At 50.4% G+C, this 7,437-nt stretch overlaps 1 long non-coding RNA gene across 1 annotated transcript; it reads right to left on the reverse strand.

The window, feature by feature from the left end:
* Window positions 1-4,679: 4,679 nt before the first annotated feature.
* Window positions 4,680-6,503, reverse strand: LOC120405626. The gene is made up of 3 exons (XR_005598729.1): window positions 6,429-6,503; window positions 4,992-5,110; window positions 4,680-4,828 (listed from the first exon to the last, which is right to left on the reverse strand). It is a non-coding gene; the product is annotated as an uncharacterized LOC120405626 (long non-coding RNA).
* Between the last annotated feature and the right edge of the window lie 934 nt (window positions 6,504-7,437).

A 7,437-nucleotide genomic window follows, 5' to 3' on the forward strand; every position in this document is an offset into this window, starting at 1 on the left:
TCATGTTTTGTGGCACACAAGCAGACAAGTTAGAGAAAATATAAAATACTCTTGCTGGAAGTTCGCAAAGTCTCGCTAATTTGTTTCTTAGGAGCCAGAACAACCACACGTAAGAGCCCAAAAATCAGAGGGAGAGAACGTAGGCTACTGCCTATAACAGAGAGGCCCAACTCACTGGGTACCTGCTGACTGGCTGCTGCTACGCCCCGATTGTGTGCTGCCCTACTGAGCTCCCTAGCATGCAAGCACGCCCAGGAACCCTGCCCAACGTTTAAAGTCACAGTATTCAATTTTAACACAACCACAAATGCACCAGAGCATCAACATTTTCTGTTTTACAAGGTCTCTCCTTTTTTGGAACCCTTGTTTCTAAACATGCCATGCAGGATTTGAATCAAATTTCAGCGACTAATCATCATGTGGGTGGAATCACCATTAATGTGTATTCTGTGTAGTTATGTTGTTGGCTTCTTTAGGAAATTTGGGGAAACGGGAGCACTGGAAAAGCCTGCCCCCCACCCCCAAACACACATACACACCACACATTTGCTGCCCACTGGTGCTGCCTGAGCAGTAGCCTTGTGACATCAGAGATAACCCACCACTCAGCTCTCCCTCCCTCCGGTTCATTTTCATACTTGGGGAGAATGACTAGCACCCTGGCTGCCATGGCAACAGCTACCTTTGACAGCTGATTGCCCCCTTGTTACCAGAACATCATCACTGAAAGGAAGTTTGTAATGAAACAGGGCCAGAGCTGGATAACCAGGACAGCCCCTGCTGTGCTCAGTGGGGTTTGTGCTGCGGTACGGTGCTGTGTTCTTTCGCAAAGGGCAGGTGTTTGCTACTTTCCTCAGTAAGGCCTAGGTGACAACAAGATGAAAAATTCCAGCTCTTTTTCTTGGATATTGTTTCTCTTCTTCTTGCACATTCAGGGTTATAGCTGAGAACTTTCACTGACGCTGAAGCTGCATAAAATGAGTTTTGTCTTAATACAGTTTAATTTCATTACTTTCAATTCTCTGATCAGCACAGCCCTGAGTGGTAAGAGTGGGGTTTTCACAAAGATAACCATGGCAATAAAATAGAGACTGAACCAACGCATGAGGAAGAGCTTCACTATTTCACAGCTTGTAGAGGTGCGGACTCACCCCCACGGCACCTCCTGCTGGTGACTTCTGGGAATCAGCTCATTCCAGCTCCGGAGTGCCCTTTGCAGGCCGGTGATCCGCCTGGCCCCTGGACCCGGTGCCCCTTTAGCTGAGGTGCTGCCCCCTGGCAGTAACCCCTTTCTCTCAGGGTCTACCCTGCTCAGGGAACCCCCCACCCACTATCCCCACCTCACCTCAGTATACGGCTACTGCCAGTCATCGTCTCACCCCCGTGCCCTGGGGCAGGCTGCAGTATCAGCCATTCAGCATTGGCAAGGAGGGTTTGGACCTGCTGCCTTGGCCTACCCCTGGGCTGCCCTTTGCAACTCCCAGGACCTCTTGGCCTTCTGCTAGGCCCTGCTCCAGTCAGGTACCCTGTCTCTAGCTCCCTGCAGCCAGGCCCATCTCCCGCTACAAACAGAGAGAGACTGATCCTTCTGGCTTCCCTGGCCTTCTTAGAAGGCCCTGTTGCTCAGTTTGGGGTGTGGCCCCAGCTGCAGCCACTTCCTCCAATCAGCCAGGGTTTTACCTTGCCCAGCCCCAGCCCTCTGCAGGGCTTTTCCAACCCCTTCCAGGCTGGAGCGGGGGGGTCACCCCGTTACACAGCACAGAGATAAAAGATTTTCTTTCTATTACAAAAAAACCAAAGGAAATTAACAAACAAAAACCCTTCAATTAACCTTACTTACGTTTGCTTTCATCAATAATATCATTAGGAAATACAAAGTCAAGGTTTCTAAACAGGATGGAAAGGTTACAAAGTGAAGCATTCTCAGATTAGCAAATGTCCAAAGAAGTGTTGCCCTGGCACCCTCAATTCAGTCCTCTTGTGCATTTGCAGGATGATGCAGACTTTGATGACATGATCCCATAGTCTTTTTTTCCCACGGGACCCCTTCCTCATTCAGTGCACAGGGTTTTCTGCTCTGGGGCTGTGTATTGAAAGAGTCTGTTGCCCGTAGGGTCCCTGCCTCATTTCTTGCAGAGTTAACGTTGCACAGGCAATGCTCATTCTGGTATTTCCTAACTTGAGAGTGCTTCACTTTGCAGCCTTTTAGTCCTCTGTGCATTTCCTAATGTTTATAGCTTGCTTTACTGAGGAGAACAGTCTTTATGACAAAGGGTTGGGGTTTTTTTTTGGTAATGTCTCCATTATTTATCCGGTCAGTGTCAATAGTGTGCGCTTTACAAGACAGAGAAAGTAAGGACACGCCCTGATACAAAGCCCTTCTGATCTAAAGAAGACTGACACATACAAAGAAAGCAGGAGATGTAAGAACTAGGACGTTCTTTCTTTCTTTTGATGAATAGTCATTTGTTTATTATGAATTATTATGATGATTAAAGAAAGGGTTGTGGATTGGGGAACTTGTGCGGTGAGGATGTTCTAGGCAGAAGTTTCCATTGTTTGGCACATGCAGCTGATCTGAAGTGCCACGCAGTGCTAGGTTTTGGGTAGCAAACCCTCTCACAATGGCAAAGAGCCTTTTCATAACTCTGATGCAATCTTCTCTTCATGCTGATCATCTATGGTGGCCTTTAATCTTAGGCTCCTCTCAAGTTCTTTCCACCTATGGAATGCTCTCTGGTGATTTGCTGCCCTCTCATGTCATGCCACATTTCTAGCCAGATTTTTCCAGTCCTTTGTTCCTGTAGAACACAATGTGGCTGGAACATTAGACTGGAGGAGTTTGCACAAAACCAGTATGCAGCATTCTGGTGTTTTGAGTACCTAAGCCATGGCCTCTCCACTTTGTCACCATTGGGGATTTCACACCAGGAATGTGTTGGATGGAAACTTCTATTTTCATTGTCTTTGGGGAATGTGAAGTTTTTCACTTGCTGTGGCCCATGCAGTACAAGGAAGTCCTTCAGGCTATTGCTCAAGTGGGTCCACGGTCCTGGATAATCTAGATTTAAGGAACTAAACTCAGCAGCAGCTGTTTCTTGTGCCTCCACCACACTCTTCTCTGAGCTACACTTTTCTTCAGGAATGTGCCTGGTTACATCCACTTGAGATGGAGATATGGATGCTGCAGTAGCTGCCAGGTCACCTGCACTCTGACTAACTGGAAGATCAGGCATCTCCTCACCACTCACATCCTCATTGGGGCCGGAAGGCTCAGCGTGAACATTTGTGTCTCTGTATCTCAGGAGAGCTCCTTCCTGCTTAGATAGAAGGGGACAAATAAGCAGGCTGGTAGCAGGGCCTGAGTGAGGGAAGATCTCAGCCTCTTAAGGGCCTAACCGGCTCCTACTACTTCGGCTGACTGTCTGTTCTCCTCAAGCGGGTTTAGGGAAGCAGCAGGAAATAGGAAGCTCCCTGATAAGCTGGTGTCAATCAGTCCAGGCACCAGCGGGTGCTCGGGAGGTACATAAGAGGCTCCTCCTCTCTCTCTTGGACCATTGAGTAGCCTCATGAAAACATCCCAGCTGTGGACATAGGCACCAGCAACCGATTCCCCAAGCTAAAGTCCCCTTTGCAATCCAGGGAAACAGCCTGGGTGGTCTGGAGCGCAGGGTTTGGCCCATGGTGACTGCAGACCCTGCCCCTGCTGCACAGCGACTCCTGGGACCCCTCTAGCCCATCAGCACTCGGCTCTCCCGCATTCTGCTGAGCGGCTGAGATCTGGGGGAACAGAAACCCTTGGTTAGAGATGGAAAATCTCCTCCCAGGAACACTCTGTCAATGGCTGCCAGACGCCGTCCCTGTGAAACCCCAAATGTGCAGCCCCTAGGATTCCCACAGGGGAGATCTCAGCTCATTCACTTGTCACCCGTGGCCGCAGTCTCTGACAGAGGGAATGTAGAGGGTTTTTTTGCCAATGGTCCCTTCTACAGCGCCCAGAATGGGAGGAGGTTTGGCCTTGTGATGTGAGGCCTGGGTCTGAGAATCAGGGCTCCTGGGATCTGGGGCTCTGCAATGGGGTGTGGTCTAGTGAGTGGAGCTGGATTTGTTGACAGTGAGCGAGAGGGGCTTGTGTTGAAGGACCCTGGGTCAATCCCCACCAATTCCTGTGATGTCTACATGTGGCCACGATTTTACTTACCTCTCAATGTAGGTTATTTAGCCCATTCCTGGACACACGTGTTACATCTGCTGCTGGCCATCCCTGAGATGTAGGTCCTTCATCCACACAAGGACATGGCACATCAAGGTCAATCCAGCAGCTCTCATCCGGTCTTCACCTCCGCAATGGACGGTGAGCTCTAACCTGACCAGAGAAAGACAGTGTGGTATTCTTGAGGGGAATCTGCTGGTGCTCCTGCATCCCCTGCTCCACCTCACACCCCGACATGCTAAGGGTTTTCCAAAGATACCACTAATCTCAGATAAACAAAGCAGCTGAGATGAGGTCAGTGTGGGTGGATTTACTGAGCAGACGGGTTCTAATGGAAGAACAGATTTCTCCCCTGCTCTAGGGAGATTCCCATAGGAAAAGTCTCTGATGGTTGGGGTGGCGGCAATGCAAACCCTCAGCCCTTTGAATGGCAGGAAATCAGGACACGGGGAGTTAAGGGGTGTCTCTGTCCTGCTGGAGGGAGCAGACCTGGAGAGCAGGCAGAGCACTAGTGGCATTGTAGGAAAGCCAGTGACTTCTACCTGTGAAGGTGGCTGAAGCTTCTGGCAGACACTGGAGTCCCAGATCCTTACACCTCCTTTGGGGATCCTTTTCCTAGGAATAAAATAAGGACACCACATAGAGAATGACATTTGAATCCCAGGGTAAAGGGATGATCTCAGCCAGGCTATGTACCAGGAACCCAATTTTTGTCCCAAGAGCCACAATTACCCAGATGAGTTTTTCTTCCCCATTTGCTTTCAGGTTAGTTACTCACAGGATTCATTTGTTTGCTTTGCCGGGTCTCCACTCTCTGCAGCTCTTCATTGGTTTTAGTAACAATCTTTCAGTTTTTGATTCTGTTGCCTCTTCTTACAGTGTAGCATCTGCTTAGCACTTTTAAAAAAAAATCAATTCAAACCAAAATCCTCATCCTGCATTGAAGATCAAGCCCCGTCCTGTCCCGGCCCCAGCTGAGGGTCCTGAGCTTTGCCCCACGGCTCCAGCCTGGCCCCCGCAACTCTAGTGCTGGTCCCGGCCCCGGCCCCGGCACCGCGCCTCTGGCCCAGCCCCTGCGGCGCCAGTGCTGGTCCCGGCCTGGCCCCACGGCTCCGGCTCCACCACGCCTGTGCCAGCCCGGGGCCCCAGTTGTGGCTCCGCAGCACTGGCACCATTCTCAGCCCAGGTCCGCGCTTGCGGCTGCGGCTCTGGCGCCAGTGCCGGCCAAGTCCTGCGGTCACGACGCCGATGCCGGGCTCACGGTTGTGGTGACAGCGTCGGTCCCACGGTTGCACCACCGGCGCCGCGGCACCAGTGACAGTCCAGGCCCGGCCCCGCGGTTGCGGCTCTGGCCCTGCGATTTCAGCTCCGGCCCTGCGGCACTGGTGTCGGTGCCGGTCCCAGTCCCGGTCTCAGTCCCGGCCCCGGCCCCGACCCCACGGTTGTATAATTTCTGTTCACTAACCACACATCAAATTGCCTTTGTTTAAGAAATCAGTTCGTTTGAAATGCAAAACATTTTGATACAACTTGTTTCTTATGCTTCTCTTTCTAGCTCTGGCATCACCTTGCTGTGTGACCAAAGAGAGGTCACTTCTTTTCTCTTTCCCTCGGTATCCTGGGGGATGGAGAAAATTCTCTCAGTCCTAGCAGGAGAGAGATTTGAGCAAGTCAGGCCTGTTAGGGACCTCGTGCTCTAAAGGACAATGGGCGATTGTTGTTTGGGGTAAGAATCCCAACAGATTTGTTACTTGTCCCCCAACCAAAGCCAATAACACCTCTCTGTATTTTCAGTCATGAGTTAGACTGTCTCAGCCCCCCTCTGTCTCCTGCAGCCCTCAGGTGTTCCTTGGATTAGGGAGGCTTGGATGCTAAGAGAACTGGAATTAGTTTACTGGCTTCCTGGGTGTTACTAGCCCATGAGGGTCTCAGTCTGGTCCCTGAGACCCACACTCCCAGACACTAAAGATCAGGACGGATTGATTTCACTCAAAGTTTTTTGTATTTGTATTTTTGAATTATTTTCCTAATGAAAGATTGATTGTCATGAAATCTTAGAGCTGGTAGATGACAGAACAAGGAGCAATGATCTCAAGTTGCAGTGTGGAAGGCTTTGATATTAGCAAAAATGTTTTCACTAGGAGGGTGGTGATGCCTTTGAATCTGCTAGGATAGAGTCCCCTATCTTGTACTTAGAGCCTATATTTTTTCTTACCTTCTACACAGATGACAATATCTTTGAAACAAATCCACAAAGAAATGAAAAACACACGCACAGAATCTCCTCTACAGCAACTGTATCTTGGTCCTCAGCGAGAGACCGCGAGATGGAGGCTTGCTGCAGCAAGGCTACAGGGGTCTCTGAGGTTCCCCCCGCCCCGCATCCCTGTCCTGCCCGGCTGTTGGCACAGACGCCTCATCATCTTTGCCCAATAGGCTGAGTTCCTGCCAAAGGCCTTTGTGAAGTCACTGCCACACCCACCTTTCCCTGGCCGGCCTGATGTCTGCCCCTGGCCAGCCCAGCTGGATGTTTAAGCTGCAGCCCAGATCACCCCATTTGCTCATTATTGATTCTGGGGAGCAAGCAGGCTACCCAGTAAAACAGCAGAGTCTGTTCCTCACCCCACACTGAGCTTTTCATAGAGGTTATGAAACAATTCCATCTCCTAATCCGGCCTCTATTTCTCAGGCTATGAAATTTCACACACTTAGCACCATATTAAGCCCAATCCCTTGTAGTAATTCACTAAAAGGCACCTTCCAGAATGACAACAAGTTGTGATGGGAGGACAGCTGGAAACAGAGAATCCACCTTTCCCCTGGGTAATTTGTTTCAGTGGCTAGTGTCTCTCACTGTAAAAAATGTGTGCCTTACATTTCATTTGAATTTCTCAGGCTTCAGCTGACAGCCATTGGTTCTTGTTGTGCCTTTCTTGGCTAGATCGAATTAGCCCTGCCCCATGAAATCCGATCTCCCCGTCCTGCTGGGAGCCCCCCAGGCAGGAGCACCCCAGTAGGGGCCTCCTAGCTGTTTGTCTTCTGGATTTGGGACAGAACTTCCCCTGTATGGCTGCTCTCCATGGGGATATCAGATGCACCTCCAGAGGCAGTGCAGAAGCAAGTGCACTGCATCAGCCTGTCATTGGGTTCAGGTCTTTAGCCTTGGCAGCTTCTGCTTCAGCCACATCTCTGGGTGCCCAGGCTCAGGGCTTCTGACCTCTGTG

This window comes from Mauremys reevesii, linkage group 5 (assembly GCF_016161935.1).
Source record: "Mauremys reevesii isolate NIE-2019 linkage group 5, ASM1616193v1, whole genome shotgun sequence".
In the NCBI taxonomy this organism is placed as follows: Eukaryota; Metazoa; Chordata; order Testudines; family Geoemydidae; genus Mauremys; species Mauremys reevesii.